The sequence below is a fragment of the Vanessa tameamea genome, chromosome 16, assembly GCF_037043105.1.
Source record: "Vanessa tameamea isolate UH-Manoa-2023 chromosome 16, ilVanTame1 primary haplotype, whole genome shotgun sequence".
Lineage (NCBI taxonomy): Eukaryota > Metazoa > Arthropoda > Insecta > Lepidoptera > Nymphalidae > Vanessa > Vanessa tameamea.
In genome coordinates, this window is record NC_087324.1 from 3,748,373 (window position 1) to 3,769,414 (window position 21,042).

Here is a 21,042-nt window from a genome sequence, read left to right on the forward strand (position 1 = left end):
AGAGCAACTATGTGACCTTGCCGTTTCTTCTCGCTTAAGGCTGCTCTCGTGGTAGAGTTGAAATAGTAACGATCAACAAAAACGCGTTATTGTAAAGTTTACTTGAATAGAATACATTTGATTTGAATTATTTATATTAGCAGTTTATTGAACTCAGTAACGCAACACGTATGTAATTATGATTTTATTTAATGTAGACCCACCGTGTAACACTAAAATTATTAATCCTTTTATGATTCAATACTTTAAACGATACAATAACATAATAAATGTTCGCATTGATAAAGAGTAGAATGATTATTAGGTAGACTAATGTATGCTAGAGAAATCATATTGGATATGCATATAATAGACGATGTAAATAAATGTTTACCCATTTATTGCCTCCACTGGACAGGAGGGCTAGTTGATTCTTCTCACAGATAATCAGAATTGCGATTGAACGAGAAAATACTAGTAGCATTCTCGCCATTCCAAGCTGCTATGGTTTGTACAGTAGCTTTAATTGATATAAATCTTCAATGTAAATTATTCTTTTTATAAGTTTTGTTTTTTTTTTAAAGTGATATTATGCTCAGAAATACGAAGCTCAGGTCGGTGTACATTTTTTTTTTATATTTATAATTTAAATCACGAATACCATATATTATATAAATATATATGGATAGGTATATAAATCTTCATCTTTCTGCTGGAAAAATAAGCAATAAATGTTTTTAGGTACTCTTATAATATATAGTATTTATTTATTAAAACTTAGCAACGAAATTAACAAGACCTATCCACTATACATTCATAAAAGAAACGCATGCTTGTATAAATTAACTTTAATAATATTTATTTTTTGTTTAATTAATTGTCGATTTAATTTTATTGTTCATGTTATATTACATGAACAATGACATTTATATGTATTTAGATATATATTATAATAATTATATTATGCAAAGATTAAGACCAGTTTATTATGAGCGGTATATGTGGACATAATTGCCATTAATTATATGTTTTTCTGTACATACGTACACCTAACTAACCGGGAAGTGAAGCTTGTAGGTTTTTTAACTCGAATTATCATTTCAGCCCAATACTGTTCAAGACTACGGCAAAAGTCATACTTACAAATTATTCCAATTTTAAACTGCGAACTCATTATGTTTTGTTTCTTTCTATTGAGTTAGTACCATCTAATGATTAATTCTAGCACCGCGCGCGTTCATTGGTCAATAGCGCTCCAATAGGGCTCGCTTCCCCGACATTCCTGTTACACATTTCCGTCCCTTTTTATAATATCTTACACATATTGCAGTAAAGCGAGAGGCAATATGTTATTCATTAAAAAAAAAAAAACAGGAAATATAGGTTGCAAATTATTCCACAAATTATACATTATAATAAACTTATTAAAATTATGTAAATAAAATAGAATTGCGAAACTAAATTAGTATTATACATATAAAATTCTCTAATAATAATTAGGTCTCAACTTAAAACGACATCTCATGATTTGTAACAAATTATACAGAGCGTCTCTATAAAACTAACCGTCCACCAAATTAGTGAAGCGATGATATGCGATAAAAACAACACGGCTCGTTTTTTTTATCACTTACAATTAGGATTAAATCTAATTGCGATACAGGCCTAAATGCTTAATTATAAATTTCACTTAATATATACGATTTTACCAGATGTTGGACATACTTGATACCGTTATGTATTTACCGTTGAAGTAATTATATAATATCTTATCCGTTTCCGTCTAAAAGGAGCACTTATTTTATTTTTATACTCATTCAATTAATTACTTAATATATTCTATTGGCGCCAGTTTGTTTATAAACGTAGTTTGTAATTAATATAATGACAGTTAACCGTTATTGATATTTTTAACCACTCTGGTAGGTTTAATTCGCGTTAAACTTTACTGCTTCATCTATATATACTGAATAAACGGACTATGTAAGAAAAAGACCGAATTTAAAAAGCGCATTTAAATAGGCTATTTAGTTTTATATAATAGTACTAACTGTTATTCGTACGCTTTTGCATAGCATTAAATAAAATAAGGGGGAAATATCAGTGAAATTCATAACAATATACCCATCTACGGTTTATTTTGCTTTGATTGGTCAGTCTCAGTCTCAGTTCAAAATAAAAAATATTTTACGTATATATTGTATTTTCAAGCGATATAGCGCTGTAAATCTGACGTATGACAATCTTAAACTGTTTCAACAGATCTGTCACGGTGAAAATCAAAATCTCACAGTAAGCGGTGTCAAAGTCATGTTACTTTCGCCGGTCGGAGATTAAAAATTCATAATGAGTTATGTAAGTTAGAGGTCTCGGCCAGAGTGACCTATAGAATTAATGTTTATAAATATATGTATTAATTAAGAGTTTAACGTTGATAAAATCTATCAATGATTTAGTATATTTTAAAATTAGAGCAAAATTTTAATAAAAATCTCACGTAATATTAATCAAGGCGTGTCTATCTAAATATCTAGTCTATATCTCGTGTCATCAAAAAATCACATAGTTTCACCAGAATAGGTTCATGTACATGGTACATGAATTTCTAAATTAAAAAAAATATATTGTTCCTATTTTAAAATTACAAAACTAAACAACAATTGAAACGAAGGTACTCATATATAGGTACTATATAATTAAATTTTAGAATAGATATTGATATTTAAAATGTTATTGTTGCTCTTTAGTATAATCGACTTATGATTGACATTACAAGTAGTGTTCAAAGATCATGTTAAAAGGGATTATAATTTCATTTCTGACAGCTATTAAATAAGATTCTGATAATCAATCGAATCGATTATAGATTCATTGTTCTAAATCTATCTTAAGCCATTGCAATATTAAAATTTGTTAAAGTTTTTTTTTTTATAAATAATCGACAATGACACGATTTTACACGGTTTGACAATAGCTTTAAAAGGTCAATACGAGATATTTCGACATCTTCAGAAACATAATAACGCTAAACTGGATATTGTGTGAGTTTGTATCAAGTAAGGCTATTTGGTAAATTTAAAATTTTTGGCACGTTCTAAGAGCAAGCAGAGCGGGTCATTGTCGTGAATACGTCAAAGTGCATATTTAGTGCTGTACATCCACAGCAAAAAGTATCGAATGTCGATGATTTGAATTTATTATATATCTGCTGAAATTTGATTAAATATAAAATGTTTTGACAAGTTGCATATCTACCCGATTTCTTCACACTTCTAGTAACAGAAAATATATATTTTCTACTAACGCTGCATAAATTGTATATACACAGTAAAACAAGGTTTATTCACATACATGCAAGTGCAAAAATGTGTAAATAAGCTTAAGTTTTTAATAAGAAAATACTAAATGTATGGCTCAAATTGCCATAGATTAGGGGAAAATAAAATTTGACTTTAAATAGCCTCAAACTGAATACTCGGATACTCATATCGATATGTAATAGTGAAGCACGCAACCTAAATGCAATTTAAACTATCGATCATTACAATCGATATTTTTAACATCAAAACGTGCCGTTGCATTTCTATTCTTATCGTTACATTTTGAATTCTATTTTTCACACCAGAGAGTTCAATTTCATACATACGTAAAATAAACGAATAATTTAGCTTGGCCCTTTAACATCGATGATGAAATCGCTATACGTGAGGCATCTGCAGGCTATTCTCTCATTATTATAATAACGTATAACCAAATTGGCCTCAGTTCCGCACCCGTACCAGAATATCCAGTTTAAGAGAATTGTTTTATTCATTAATACGTCTATCGATATTTCATAGATTTATAAAAGAGAAAGAGCTTTTAAAACTGTTTTTGTATGCAAGTTGGTCTACCCATACTTCAAACTGTGTATGACTTATGTGCACTACTTTGGCATTTCGTCGAATTAAATGTTTTCGCGCCAATGAAAATGCAGTGCAAATAATTTTCAGCCAATCCGTTTCCTTTTCATCACTTAATCATCATCTGTTAGTTGTCTAAATACAGTGGAGGGTACATGTCTTACCGGGTCTTCTTTCCTTCTTCCGGGGTTTCTTTATGAAAAAATGTTTATCGATTCAAATTTATATGCAGTCAATATAAAATGTTGTCTACAATATATATGAAATTTAGACTTCCAATGATCAAATTAATTACCATATCTTAAAATTGATAATTAACTATGTCAACCAATAAAAATCTTGTATTATTTTTATATTAAAAAAAAAGTCTAGAAATCATTATACAGAATATTAATATATGTTTAATTAATATTAAAACTAGAACAATAATATCGATGTTGCCAGACAGCACTAAATGAAAACCGTGCGATCAGAAATTACATATTATTAAAATAAATTATACTGATTATTATTAATGAAAAATCAAAATGTGTATTTGTTTTCGATTCCTCGGAATGATTCAAAGGCTGTAACAGGAAATAGCACTGTATTTATATATTCATTTCACGGCCATCGGCGAGTTTATATTTGAGAAGAGTTTTGAACATCGCACAGATAATATTGGATACAAAATCAATTCGTTGTAACTTTTTAAATTATAACGCAATGATGTAAACATTGTTTTTTTATAATGATGTTTTCTCTAGGCTTCTAGAGTGAATTTATTAAATCTAAAGATATTTTACGTACATATATTTAAAAATAGAACTTACATATATGCTTCGGCGAAGCGAAAGCAACCGTGATACGGAATCGTATGTAAAGTTACGGCCACACCTGCGCGACGCAGCGGCTTCTATGTCTTTTTGTTGTCCTCGCTTGGCTGGACAGGTGTGTTCGATCGTTTATCCTCATTACACACATACAATGCACTAATGTATAACAACCTACATTTCTAAAGAGACCTAATTTCAGTTTGAAAGAATAATCGGTAAATATGACAGGGTTCTATGGAGTACCCTGCTGGACGTAAACGTGGACTGTCTCATATTTCCAAGATTCATAAAAGATCAGATTTAGATTTTTTTATCAGTCAATGCAAATATGGAACAAAGAGATAGGAACCGCGATTCGTTTTTTAATTATAATTATTTTTATCGATAACAATCAACGAGATTTCAAATATATTTTTTTACGACGTCTCGTCATATTTATCGTTTGTCATTTTAAATATAAAAACTGAGTAAATCAGGTGATAAATGTATTTTATTTTATCCGAAGCGTAGGCAGTGGCCGTGTCAATATTACGACAGTATCGCCTTCGTACCGTTTATCGCGTTCATTTTAATTGACCGTACCGTACTTGGGGTACAAATTAAAGCTTCCCATACACGATTTATTTGTTATCAACTAGGATTTATTTTATTTTGTTCCAATATAATGTTCCAGTATTATGAACTAAAATACTTATTTGAAAATGGAATTTCTGTTTGTCAAGTTGGTATAAAAATAAGGTTCGTAGACGTCACAGTGAATCTGTTGTGCTAGAAGTACTAAACAAAGTTTGTTCTAGAGTAAAATAATATATAGTTATTTATCTTACTTATTTATATTATACATACGACATATATAAGATGTTTTTTGCAAATGTAAACTGTCACAATGCGGACGTTCTAAGTCAAATCGGTTTACTATATTGTAAGCAAAACACTAATTTAATAATTATTAATAATTTTATGAAATTATTGTATACGATCAACTTTATATTTATAAAAATATGTCAGCTATCGACTTGCAAATATTGTTATTTAAAACAGGTATTTTACATAATAATCCGAGAATGATGCAAAATGTTGTAGGTCAAAGACGTCCAGCTTGAAATAAATTCCATGATTCGAGATAAAATCCTACCACATTTAAAACGACATATTTGCTATTGGTTCGTGAGAACTGACCATATGAAGAACATACATCAGGTAGCAGGTGTAGCAACAACAACACCGATTCAACGTTTAGGCCAAATTTAAACGATTTCCAGTAGATTCGGAAAAAATAGACTGCCTCAGACATTGTAAGACAAAAATCTCTATAAAAAATCTTTTTAATTATATAAAGATAAATTTAGAAACAGTTTGTGAGTAATGTTTTCGTCAATTGTTTTAATATGACAAAGGTATGTGACTTACAAATACTCATATTCAATTCAATTCTCAAGATTTGCATTTTATGAATCTATGTTTAATTAAATTTCCGATTTTATGGAAACCGATTCACTTCAAATCAAACGTCAAGGTGTTAGGACAGCCTCGGTTAGCATTAAACCTCTTTAAGTAACACATAGTTTTTATATCGAGACAATAAGGTCGATAATGCCACAAACATACTCCTTATTTCAACAATTGTGCAGATGAGAGCAACGGACCGTGGATCCGGAGAATTGTCCCTGTAGTATGTACTTTTAGTAATGTTATTGAAACTATTCCATTTAAAATTATACCGATGTTTTTAACATCTAGGCTGTGTAAAAAATATCTTCGCTCTTTAAGAAAGGTCGTATTTTTTGGCGGCAATATTGACGTTTCAATATGGGCACAGTAGTTAAAGTAAGAAGGAAGAGGTCGATAAATCATTGCTTTTCATATTACGCTTTGAAAGACCACCACAATTTATCATAGAAATGTTTCAACAAACGTACAAGACAATAGCTTCGTAATACAAGTATTCAAGGTTGTAGTATGCATTAAAATTTAAAAAGTTCGTGACCAAAGAGTTTTTGTATTACGGTCACAAATCGTATACTCTGTTGTTCACGAATAAATGCTAATATTATCCGTAAAAGTCAAGGATGAACCGTTAAAAAATAAATAGATGGTAAAACATTTTGAATGGAAAAAGCTATTATATGAATGATAAGTCTTTGAAAATAAATTGAACGACCAACGAATCGCTCGTTCAGTTTTTTTCGACTTAAGCCGATTATAATCATTGTGAAATATATAACCATTGATTTTATTTTTCTTATAACTTGGAATGCTAAAAATAAACAATTTTAAATTACAATTAATACGAAAATATAATAAATACCACTCACTGATTAATCACGAAAACTCAGAAACTATAATAACCGCAAACTTGAAATTTGACAGATTCCTTATAGGGTCATCCGCTAAACGGATTTTACGAAACTGCACCGCTAAGAAGGTAAAAAGGGGTTGGAAGTTAGTATGAAAGTCCTATGTTTTTTAAGTAAGAGACTTGAAATTTAAAATGTATGCTCTACAGATGGTGTACAGGTGTACTAATACTGTAACTTTAGAAATCAAACCCCTTTTGCGGTTAAAGCAGGAGATTTTTTTTGTCACAGCTAGTATGTTATATATAAACATATTATTTTAGATGATTTCAGTTCTAATTGGTAAGAATAAATATAGTGACGAAATATTGTGCAAATAATTCGTGACTACGAAAAATTCGTAGTCGATGTCACAGTTAGTAATAAATAACAAAAACCTGGTTAAGCTTAAGTTGTTTAGTTTGTGAAGTATTGCTAATCATTTTGTTATTAAAGCGAGAACATTCAAATTAAATATTCTCTAGCCGAAGTCTAGGATTTACACGATTTATCGCCTCTATTACATTATAATTCCTGTCAATGTTTAAAAAATAGTTCATTTCAATTAATAATTAACAATAAATTAAGAATATCAAAACAATATAGTCTGTACTACGGTACAGACGAAATTGTTAATTTAAAGATTAGATTTCAACTACATGATTAGTTACTTATAGCAATTGATTATGTTTTAAACAGAGTTCTTCAAATGTCAGGCGAAATAGTCATTTCTGATAAGTAATGAAAAATGTTGCGTTTTTCTTTAGAAGAATCATTATAAGAAATTTAACAAAACATACAAGTTAACTTGCTACATCAAAGCGAATAGACAAATATATACAAAACCATAATACAATGATTGAAAGCTGTATTGAAATACAAGAAGTATATAAGGTAATACGATTCATATACATTTCTTCCGCAACACAAGGTCATGCGTGACAAAAGCGAATTCTTCGAACGACTTCAACACTATCATTCGATTAGAAAACGAGTTAATATAATAAATAAACGAGCTAATATACAATACATAAATACATAGAAGATAGAATACGTGGATCTTAATCCATCGTAAGGACCAAGTCCAGGAACATATAAATATGTATTAGATACTAATACATACATTTATGTAGACTAAACAGCATCAAACAGCAGCGTGATGATATGTGCCCAAAAATTTCTTTATAATAATATGATGCAATTACGGCCTGATATTAGTGTCACTACGACAAGATATAAGTCATGCTTAAAAGGATTATACATTCCTTAAAGATCGTTCCAATTTGCTAATTCACACGAATTGCTAAGATTTTTAGACCATGAAACTGTTATATTGGCATTAAATTGAAGATTGCTGTTGTACCGCTCTACGGTAAGCCATAATTTCGAATCGTCTAGTCTCATGGTGCATTTAATTTTCAATACTAAGATAAAATTCGCATTGCTCTATTTATTTTAGCTATGAATAATGTAAGCGAATCAAATGACGGAGACCTCATTTAAATAATCCATCGAACTTTCTACGTCTTTTATAATACTATCATTATAACCGCATTATCTAGATAGCTGGGAATCTCGGCAAATACTAATGTTATCTGTGTTAGTGAATTTTACTACGAAGGATATTTCCCTTTAAGATTGATATCCAATAAAGCTGAACCCATTGTTTCGTTTAGAAACTGTGTGTAATTATAGAACAAGTGTTGGTTTAAGCTGTGAGCTAAATAAAATTAGTCATACAGTTGTTCGAAATACAAATCTATGATCGTTTAAAATTAGGTTTACCGATATACCAACAACATTGCACAAAATATATTACGAAATATTTCACGACAAAAATCACGAATCTGACATTTCAAATAACGTAACGGGCGGAGTAAAGCGTGGCATTTGTGCACATACCACGCGAAGCACAGACGGACGTACTAACAACTATTAAGTGTTGGGTTAAAACTTTATATAGCACTATGATGAGAACCTTATATTGAATAACCTTGAAAGCTTTGAATTAATAACATCGAATAATATGGATGCAAGGGATATTAAGATATTTTAGAAACAATTTTTTTTAAATGTATATTTTTTAATGTGTCATAAGATTTTAAGTAAAATTGAATGTAACCTGGAGGTGTCATCAAATTTGAGTAAGGAATTATTTCTGAAACGCATCCAATGTATTACGAAACTCGTCGATCACAGATATTTTCCGGGAAACCAGCGAAAGCATCCATAAGCAAGCCAGTCTGTGTGACGTCGTAAATTCTGCTAGTTTCATTTTCCTTATAATATTATAAGCTGCACTGACCCAAATAAACAGAATAACACAGAAATAAAGATGATGGTGATGAATAATAGATTTATGTACATAAACAGTGCAATGAAATGTATTGTGATCGCCGACCATGGTGAATATATATTACGATAAATAATTTGAAGACGTTTTTTTATTAATGCCTAACTGAAACAATACTAAACGAATATACATAACTTACGCTCGAAGATGCAGCGTGTTTTAGAAGATAATAATAAATATTTTGAAGATGCAAAAGTAACACTGTCTATTTCGCTTTTACGGGTAAAACAACCGAATTTGATGAAATGAAACAAGCTTGAACCACAAAAAAGGACATAGGCTACTTTTTATATCTAAACACATGACCGCACAAGACAACCCACCTACAGACAGACGAAGCCGCGGACGAGAACTAGTAGTATTATAAATGGTGATAAATTTATTAAAATGAATACAGATTATATATTCATTGTTATTACTTAAACGTTTAGGTGAGCACTGGGCGTTGTACAGGATTCGAGTTCGATAGATTTCAATCCTATATAATTATCAAATTATTATTCTGAATGGAGGAATAAGCTCGGGGGCCAGTTGACTTTGTGTTGCAATTGTAATTTAATAACAGTATGCGTAACACCAGTCAGTGTTTCAATCGAGTGATTAAATTTAATAACACAGAGTGATAGTAAAAAGCGATTGAGTGTCGATTTGATTAAATACTTTAAATTTTAACAAGACGAGTATCGAATCAAATCAAATGTATTTTATTCAAGTAAACTTCCCAATCACACCGTTTCGGAAAGCAACCTCCAGCGGGATGAAACGGCAAGAAACTCGCATAGTTGCTCTTTTCAAATAAACAGATGCTGTTATTCACAATTGATGTCCAATCAGTCATATACATAGTACGATATATTTCTCCTATAAGTCCTCAATTTTAATATCATATCACGGGAAGACTCCTGAAGAGGAGGCTAATGGCATTAAGGACGTTCTGGTTTACAATCTCAAAATGTCAATCCATAATAGAGATACTCAGATTATGGACGAACTGGTCAAATACCATCCAGATCAGCTAAGGAATCTAGATTTTAAATTTATCAAATCTCAGTAATGTAGATTTTTTTCTCCGATTCATTGATACAATCTGATTCACAATCGAAATATGAATTCGTCTAATACGGTAAGCGATAAAGAGTATTAATATATTTAAAGAAAACATCGATTTCTTTAAATCTTTTGTTAAAATAATTACTCACCATGTCTTCGTTGTGTTATTTAATCAAGGCTATGTAAAAACTGTAATTAAAACCGAAAGTAGTGATATGACTTATTCGTATTATCAATCATACTCATAATTATTTCAGTTCGATTTAATTTTTGTTGTAACAGACAATTGTTAAATTGACTTAATATTGCTCACGGCAAAACAATTATCGATAAGTACCTCCCTATTATTATAATAATTGACCATTTTTTGTTGCCGTAATATAAACCTATATTTGTTATGTTTGATTGGTAGCCGTTTTATATTAGCCTTACTATTATTAGTGTTGTTAATTGTGTATTTATTTTCGTTATTAAAAGTTCGCGGGACGGAAAAATCGGGACGTAGCAAAATATTTATTAGCGAATCGAAAAGCAATTTCACCTCATATATTAGCTATACATAACGTAGCTTATATACAACGCGTGTTATTATCGGAATTGAATTTGAAAATATACGAAGAGATAAGACAATTATCGTCACGCCTTTCGCGTGACACTTCTTTGAAACAATAGAGACGGGACGTCTCGTTGTCGCGGATATTAATACATAATAGAATAATCATTTAATTAGAAGTTCAAGTGGTCTGAATTGTGTGCAACAATTTCCAAATAGTCTATTTTAATACGAAAGTTACTCAGACAAAATAATATTACTGTCTTAGTCATTTACATGATTTAGAATTGAGGTTGCTTGAAATCGAGAAGACTACGTTATTTTCTAACGTCAAACTCTAAGCGTGTCTTTTCTTCTTTTAAAGATACCACTTTAATATAATTCAATCATGTAAAATTACGATTCAAAAGTGCTCGCAAGACCCTACTTGAATTAAGTACGTATATTTTGATTTTGTGATCATGATGTGTGTCATGTCACTATTTTGGGGGTATCCTACACAATAACTTTGCTACAAAACCTATCATCTTAATTAAAGTATGATATAATTATTCAAGCCTAACGTCATTTTGCATCATAACAGATTAATCCCACGTATCACGAAAGGGAAAGTTTAGTTTAATTAATTGCATCTACTATTAAAGCCAAAAGTCGTTGAGCGATGGCGCAACACTTTCATTATCCGTACTTACAGACTAACGTTCTGTATTACATTTTATTTACAAACGCCATTGTGAAGGTCTGAGAACATGAGATCACGATTACGAAAAAATATGATCATGCTTTCATCTTTCTCACTTTTGTGTGTTCGCTTTCTCAGAAATACATTTAGATGTTTTGTACACGCTGATATTCTTGTTTGAATACTGAATTTGTGTTATTACACAAAAGTTCATATTACTGTTCTATTGTACTGTTTGTTTCCTGAAAATAAATAAATAAAATAAAGTCATAAATACAATAGTATTCTAGTGAATATTGTTGTATTTTTGACAGTATTTGTTTATTTTTTTGGATATCATACAATGAAATAAAATCACATATTTAAATAAAAATGTATTATGTATAAGAAAATATTAATAAATGTAAGGTAAGGTAAGTAATACAAATATATAATTTTAAATTCAAATATAATTAATTATTTAATGCAAATTAAATCGCTAATTTCTGATAAACTTGAAAACCAGTTTTTCAAGTTCATCAGAATCCTAAGCAGAGGGAAGTATATCAGATAATACGGAACGGTAACGTTACTTATAACATTTATATCTAGTTATTTTATATTTATCCAGTCAATACTAAAAAATAATATTCAAATATATAAGAAAGAATTTCGTAAATGTGCACTGACATAAGCTATTAATAAAACTATTAGAGGCTATAAATACCAAAAGAAGATATTATATTGTTTATATTTTCCATATAATCCAAAAGTGTTATCGTCCAAAATATTGCCCAACACTGCCTAGAGTTCTCGCTAAGTAAGGCAAGGCACAACTTGTTCCATATAATGTTCATTAGCTAGGTGGATTTAGAGGTGGGAATTCGAAGACTTCAGTTAACTTCTCGGCCACTGTGCCACGTCAAATTACTTGTAAATCCTAATTATCGTCGCTGGGAAATCTTCAAAGACTGATGGCTCCATAGTTGAAATATTCGATGGAGAAAGTCGACATATTAGCTTTTATCAACGTTCACATGATCAGATGACAGGCTAGATAATAAGGTTCAATTACGTGACGAGAAAATAAGTGTTTTTAAGAAAAACAATTTGTTATTGCGTTATTATAAAAAGATCTAATTTATAAACTTTACTATATTTCGAAAATTGTATTATATAAGGCATTACAGAGCCCCTTATATACGAAGCGGAATTACTTCTTGATAATTCAGAAATAAGTATATTATTGTATTGTATTGAACAAACATGTGCCTTTAAATATTCAGAAACTTTTCACCGCTGCTTTGACGTACCCAAAATATTGCCGAATTTTAGATTTTGTAAATGCCTTATTTATGAATTTAGTAATACCACTATTGGATTAATTGTAATTATAAGGACAATTTCAAACTGTAAATCAACGCTAAATCTTCAAGTAGATTAAATCGTTATAAATATAATTGCATAGGTTATATCATTGTTGCATTCGAACCGGAACAAATAAGCCTTGTTCGAATGAAGACAAAAAAAAAAAATAAGCCGGAGGTTGTATGTTGCGTTGTAGCATGTAATTATAAAATTTAGTTGTTTAAATGCAAGGGTAATGTATATAGTAATAATAGGTTGTATGTCAAATACATTTTTAAATTATTTTTTTTGTGGCAGTGCAATTTCATGTCATGTTTTAAGGTTAACAATTATTTAAAAAAAAAGGTCTTTGCGTCAAATCATCAAAGCTGTATCAAATTTGATGCCGTTAGAATATATAATTTATCAAAATTCAAATTTATTTAATTATAGATTTCGAAACATTTATAAATTCACGGTACTTTTTTTTATGTATAACATTATTGTAATGTTCACATGTAAAGTCGATCTACCAATTAAATAAAATAAATATTATATTTAAATAACAGCTCGCTGTGCACACACACCGTCTTCACCGCGCGCCCATTTTTATATATCCTCTTTTCCCGCGCTTTTGCGATGTGTGTCACTCGAGATGACAGATGCATAAAATACACAGATAATATATATTTATATAAAATATAAATCTAATGCTAATGAATATGTTACTATAGATCTGTGTATACTACAATTATAACAATAAACTTAAATATAATTAAAAAGAAAACAAACAAAGGTACATCAACAGATAATTTAAACGCAACAATTTTGATAAACGCACACAGTAGAGTTGTTAATGAAGCAACAGCGACAGTGTTATTAGTCGATAAGTCACGTTATCGAATGTAATAGTGAAGTTATAAAAACTCATATTTTTTTTTTGTAATGAAACGTAATTCGAATTACGTATTTACGGTTGGAAAATGATTTACAAGAAACGAGTTTCGATCGTCATTTTTTTCAAATCCGATTTAGATGTCTGATGAATATGAGATTTGACGTAAAAGTTGACTTTGTCACATCATTTAAGATTCTTTATCCCAATATTCGTAGAATAATAGTTTTTGAATGCTATTCTTAATATAAAGATAGTACTAGTACAAGTAAATAATATTCTTGTTTTGTTCTTCCGCATGAATCAGTGTGCCGTATACTTAATAAAACATTTCTTAAAATAACATAAACATTTGCGTCCAGTATTAATATGCCTCTTTTAAATACAAACTTCCTTAACTTGAGTGCTTTTAGATGTATTAATTTTAACTCAATTATAACTACTATTCAAGTTTTTAAAATATGACTCTTTGTTCCTTCATGCGTGCCGTAATATTGTTACCGCAAATTCAAAAGAACAGCTGGTAGATACATTTTAACGTCTTTTTCAAAGCCACTTCCTGGCAGGTGCCTTTGATTATTATATCAGATATAAACGATTTTAATCATTAGTAACTATATCATAAGAACTAAATTCCTGTTTACGTTTTCCTTACTCGATATATGCTTTAGATGTTTATAGTACTTACAGGTCAGAAATTTTAGCATATGCCAAACACGTATGTAGGCTTTTTGGACAATTAGCAGGTGGTAATACCAAGGCCCCAATAACACGTTTACAGTTATTTAGATCAAGGTAAGCTAATATATATTATTTATTTAAATAAATAATTTTACTGATAACTCCTAATACCATCGCTGCCAATAACAGTTGTGAACTGAATATTTAACAAGCAAGGAATTCTGGCGATGTGGTTATCTCATTTGCTATTTGCGTTCGTTTCAAATTCAAAACCATTAATATTTCAATACGTTAAATTGACGTTATGATTGGGATATTGAGTTCAATGCGCCTCAGAGAATATGTTAAGTTGCGTTAACTATTACTACTATGAAATAATAAAAAAGTCTATTCGATGACAAAATTATCCCATGATTTTTGATATTTTACCGAATTTCTTACTCGATACTATAATGACAACACAGTGTTGCCACTAATATAGTTAATATATAGTTGCCTGTTGATCAATAATAACATGTTAAATTAACTGTTTTTAATAGACTTGTATGGATATGTATAATAATTATGTTGTGGAAGGAAGCATCGTAAGAATTGATCTTCATATTTGAATTACAAAATATTTACAAACAAAAGACTTCGTTGTGTTGCTAATGAAATGTTAGGTTGTAAAATAAAGATAACAAAGACCAATTAAAAAATAATATAAAACATTAGCACTTTGCGACGAGATAAAATGACTATTAGAAGGAAGTGTTTGGTCCATGCATCAAGGTTGACCGCCCTCTCACCGATGCGGCGCACCCAATAAATAAAACCGGTACATGTTGTGATCTTGCTCGATGACAGCACGCGACTTTTTCAAAGTCTACGGAAAACTTCTTCATTAATAACTTCAATGAGACCATGATATGAACCAAATCCTTATTTACAGGGTTTTTCTTCAATTTAGGACTTAGCATCAATGACTTTTTGTTCTTCGTATTTTCTTTCTTCCCCTTCTTCTAGTATTTTTTCGTGAATTTTAATCATTGTTCATTGCTACCCATAGTCGTCTATATATATATTTTGTCTATATTTTCATATATTATTTTAGATAAGATTGTTGGCAAAGAGGTTTATCGCTGAGATTTAATTGATTTAATTGCATTGTATAAATAAACATACATATACAGCGAACTTATTTGTTTTATTAAAAAAAGATAAAGATATAAATAAATTTATCTAAATTTAAAAACCATTCCTTGCTTCTTGTCAAAAGAAAATATTCAACATATAGTCGAATAGATTTTTCATTTGCGCTTTGTTCTGGTTCTTCTTGGTAGATTCGAATCGGTGTTAGATTTACATACACATTCAATACTGTTGCATGCGGATTCTAACTCCTGATTTTTATAAGAATCGTTCTTGGATATAGTTTTTTTTTAAAGCTTGTCAAATGCATTATGCAATCAGGCATAATGTCTCCACCACACGTACATACAAACATAATGTACTTGTATTATTAAATGTATATAATAATTTATGATGTATATAAAAACTTGTATCAATTCGCGTTTTTGTTTGGTGTTAGCAGAAATACCGTTATTTGCGGTAAATAAATTTACTGCTCGTAAGTCTTGATTAGTTCTGAGTAAACTTGCAGGTCCTGCAATGGATTTTGATAAATGTATGCTCGTTTGACGTTAATATTCAGTTTTATCAGTTAATTTTAATTAATTCTCTACTAAAACTTAATTATTTCTATTTATTAATGGACAATTTTTTAAGATAAAAATTAAATATTTTTAAATTATTTTATTTTATTTGTTCAAAAATAATTATTTTTTAGTGTCCGAATTTAGTCGATACTTACTCACTTATCGGTCTTTACAGAACTATATATAACATCCAAAAGGCAACCATCCAAAAAAAAAACATAAATCATTTATTATAAAATAATTGTTATAACATTAGCATACATATTTGACACCTTAATCAATTAAATATATTGCCATAGACAAAAAATGACAGTAATTTATATCTCTAAAAATAATTTATCTCGATATGATCAAGCAATCAATTATTTCTTCAGTACCTACATAATTATTTTGAATCATATAGTCAAATTTTTACTGGATTATTTGATCTTGAAATATTTTTTTTAAAAGCGAGATATTTTTTATTTCTTATAAATTATAAAAAAAATTTAATCGTACTGATTGTATACATACTTTTTACAGAAAACCAGAGACTAATTTTTATTAAATGTAATTTTCCGTAATGCGAAGTCGTGTAATGGGATTATATTTATTGTTATTAATAATCATCTTCTCTGTCAAATTAGTTACGTAATTTGACAGGACAATCGGCGCTTTCACACCGACACTTGAATGCGTATCATACGATAATATGAACGGACAAGAAAAAGGCTACGGAAATTCTGCAAGAAAGAATTATTGTTCTTCTGTAAAGATTTGCGTAATAAATGTTTCTTTTTAATGACTTCAAATGATACTTTTGATTTATTAGAACTATCGGAAAAATCGTCAAGAACAACATATAGCTTATTAAACTGAAGTTTTCGTACAATAAAGTCATCTCTGATTCATGATCCGATTATACTCCTACCATGTATTGCGAATTAAATCTTTCGAACTTATATCTAGAGATTTAAAATTAGATTGATTATTAATTTTAGCCTTTAGATTCTTGCTATCCTTTTTAATACTACCCACGAAAAAGAGATAGCAATATTTTTAATATATTATTTATTTATTTATACTTTATTGCACCCAAACTTAAAACTAAAAATTACAATATTGAAACAAAAATATTATTTTATTAAATATTATTAAATTATTTAATTATTATTATTAAATATTATTTTAGCTTTTAAAATCTATCTGTATTGAATATATTTTTTAGAACTGCTCGTTTTAAAAAAATATATGCGCTTGAACGGTCTCTAAAACTCCCAGACAATGCACCGTCAAGCCTGATCTATTCATAAGCGCTGAGGAGAAATTTCTCCTGACATTGAATGTATAATGGTCTTCTTTGGGTATCGTCAGATCTCCATTGATATGTAAAACCGCAAACTAGGCCGTTCCGACTTGTGAATTTAGCACGAATAACGGTACTATAGGTTGTTATTAGGGTTGCCAAATGACGCCAAAAATAAAGTCTTTTAAGTAAAATTTTTAAGTTATGAATTTTCGAAACCGATCACTGGATTTCACTATATAATAACAATATTTAAGATAATTTTAATAATAGGATGTGACAATCATATGTGTTAGAGTTTGAAAATATGATTTGGATCGTTTGGCTGGACTTTATACTAATGGTCTTGTATGTGATCGAACATCTTCTAATTTCAAAATTAAATATTCTACAGAAGAATAATGAAAGTATACTAATCGGCCTAGTTTTTGATTTTTTTTTTTTACATATTAGTTTTCCATAAGCTAAAGTCCTGGATTGCAATCTCTACATGTTCATGAATCACCATGAATGTTGACATTCAATTTGGAGTTTTTCATGGAGCTGATTTTCATATCATCAATTTTGTTGTCACTCGTAGCACGTCAACATTGTAACACTATGTATGTATGCCGTTGAAACGATTTCATTGAAAATTGCTATATATACTTTAAAAGTTATAACAAGATCTGGCGTGTTTTTATAATATTATATAATATTTAAAAACGACTTCGTTTTATTCGCAAGAAAACAAAACAAATTCTTATGCTTATTTAACCGCAATAGTTAACATAATTACTGCACATCATAATTACAAAACGTCGAATATTATAATAATTTTAGATAATTGTTTCGATGAACTATGTATACTTGACATGCATAGATTCTAATGATTATTGAAGTTTCCAAAAACAATTAATTCATTGGAATTCCTCTTATTTCGGATAGTATTTTGTGCAAGTTCGTCTAGATAGATACCACTCAAGGCAAACATCATGCTACAATTAACAGCAGTGGAGAAGCCTCGTATATCGAGTGAAACTTCGCGGAGCATTTTGTATCGATATAAAACGCAACGTACTGGATCGTTGACAATCTGTCAACGCCCGGCTTAGACCATATTACTTATTGACTGGAAATTTTTAGTAATGTACTTTATTTTATACAATTTAATACACTTTATTGTACGGAATTATTAAAAAAAAATAGCTGTATCTAAAGCTATTGAAGATGTACAAAGGCAGTCTTATAGCTAAAAAGGTCTGTTTTCCAGATAATCTTTGGACATGGAATTCGACGAAGCAACAACGGCTTGGAAGACATTATTTCATATATTTAAATATGTAGAACAATATATATAGGCTAATAACATATAATATACCAAATAAATACTTATGGTGTATGTAGCTACATAAAGCGTTTTTTTTTTTATAATAATTCAAATAAAAATTTAAAACTTAATATCGTTTATATAAAATTTTAATCTTATATCTCAGTATAAAGTCAAATGTTCTAGAAACTTCTTAGTTATTGTTAAGATCAAGCTAAACAGCAATAAAACGTTTGGCTCGAAGCGTAGAAACTGGAGCTAAATGTTATTTCTCGAAGGTACGAACAATGCGAACGACTTGAACTAGGATTTAAAGTAACTGTTCTTTATCCCTTGAATGGCAAAAATTAAAGCTCGTACAAATTTTACGGTATTATACTTTCATTTTCAACATATAATAGAGACAGCATTTTTACTTTACATCTTTTTAAAGATATTCCTAATTATTTTTGGTGTTTGTTTTCGCTAAAAGCTTGTTTGATCTTTTTCAAGATCTAATGATAATTTCGTGCCAGGATCTAGTTTTTTTTTTAATATAACTCGATTAAAGCCAAAGACCATTTCTCTTAAAGAGTCTCAAATTATCCCCCGGTTGACAGGCTTGTGAAAAAAAAAATGATTTAACTACAATCAAATGTGAACTACCCCGGCTGTTTATAAAATATATAAATAATTCAATTAAAAAAAAAAAAACAATTAAGAGTCAATCTTTAATATTATCATTAATATAAAAACATTACTAGAAAACCATAATGAAAATTGTTTTATTATCTGTTTTGAATGTCATGTTTCCGCAAGACATTAAAATACCGTTACTCTTAACTTCCGCCATACCGTTAGCTTGAATTGCAAAATTGCTTATTAATTAATATATATAGTTATATCATAATTATTCACTCTAGATAAAATTTAAAAAAGAAACTCCATAAAAAATCTCTTAATATCATACAATACATTTCCTAAATGGACTTAATAATATGATATTTAATATGTCCTATTATTAAATAATGTATATAATTAAAATATTGTGTATACGTATAATGAAAAAAAAAACGAAAAAAGAAATCAAAACATAAATATTAATTTAATTTTTAAATATAGTCAGACCGTCATAATATTTTAAAAATGTTTTCCTATTGTAAAATTGGATAATTTGAATAATATCCATTTTTATTTTTTGTTACTTTTATCGCAGATAGAAAACATTAAAAAAAGATTTAAATTTCATTATGCAATTTTATGACAGGTAATTACAATCTGGAGAACATATTAATGATTACATAAACTATTTTAATACGTCTTAATAGTAGACACACTGTTAAAGTTCTATTCAAAAACACGAAATACGCACATCCTACGCTCTAGTAAGTATTGCAAAGAAACCAGTGCAGTGAGATACAAAATACGGAAATCATTCAACACAATGAGACTTACTTTCGTCTATTTGTAACCTGTCATTATTCCAAAGAATGGTTTGATGCTCCAATGAACACAAATTTGAATGAAACTTTCGTTCCATATGATGAATACGTACAATGTTTGCGTGAAAACTTTCATGGATTAAGAAAAAAAAGAAAAGATTCGAGCCTTTCGTTTTAACATATTTGGTATTCGAATATAAATTTGAATTAGGAATGCGTCATTCTGCTCTTCAAAATATTAGTTTTTTATCTGTGATGTTTAATGTAATTACTGACATTATTTTCTCTTTTTTTTTATAGATTACTTATTTCAACCAAAACACGAAGGAATCATTCAAACTTACAAAACATGTAATCAGCACAGAAGACAGTAATGATACTAAATATTTTTTATTCAATTGCTTTTTAGTGTTAAGTGTGAATGAAGCACGTAAACAAAATCAGTATGGTGAAAGCAATACGAACAACAGCAATAAGATTGTGATAACTGTAGCACTTTAAAGCGCTTTTATGCTCATGACCAAAATGTGTTCTGACTTCATCAAATTAAGTGGGCCGTGAAATTTGGTCCGATTCAGATAGTTCGGACGTTTATTGGTTTTGTGAAGTGGTTTACTTTAATATAAAATACTTGTGGTTAATTTGATCCCACAAGGGTGTAAGTTTTGCTTTTAAATTGTTATTCTATGTAACAGATTAATGTTGTTGTGAGCCCTTTACTTATTATTCTTCATTATTAAGAAAATAATATTAAAATG

The 21,042-nt window shown here is 29.3% G+C and overlaps 1 protein-coding gene across 2 annotated transcripts in view; it reads left to right on the plus strand.

Annotated features, from left to right (window-relative positions):
• Positions 1-21,042, plus strand: part of LOC113393926 (uncharacterized) — a 153,321-nt gene that overhangs the window by 41,632 nt on the left and 90,647 nt on the right. The gene's annotated exons all lie outside the window — the stretch shown is intronic.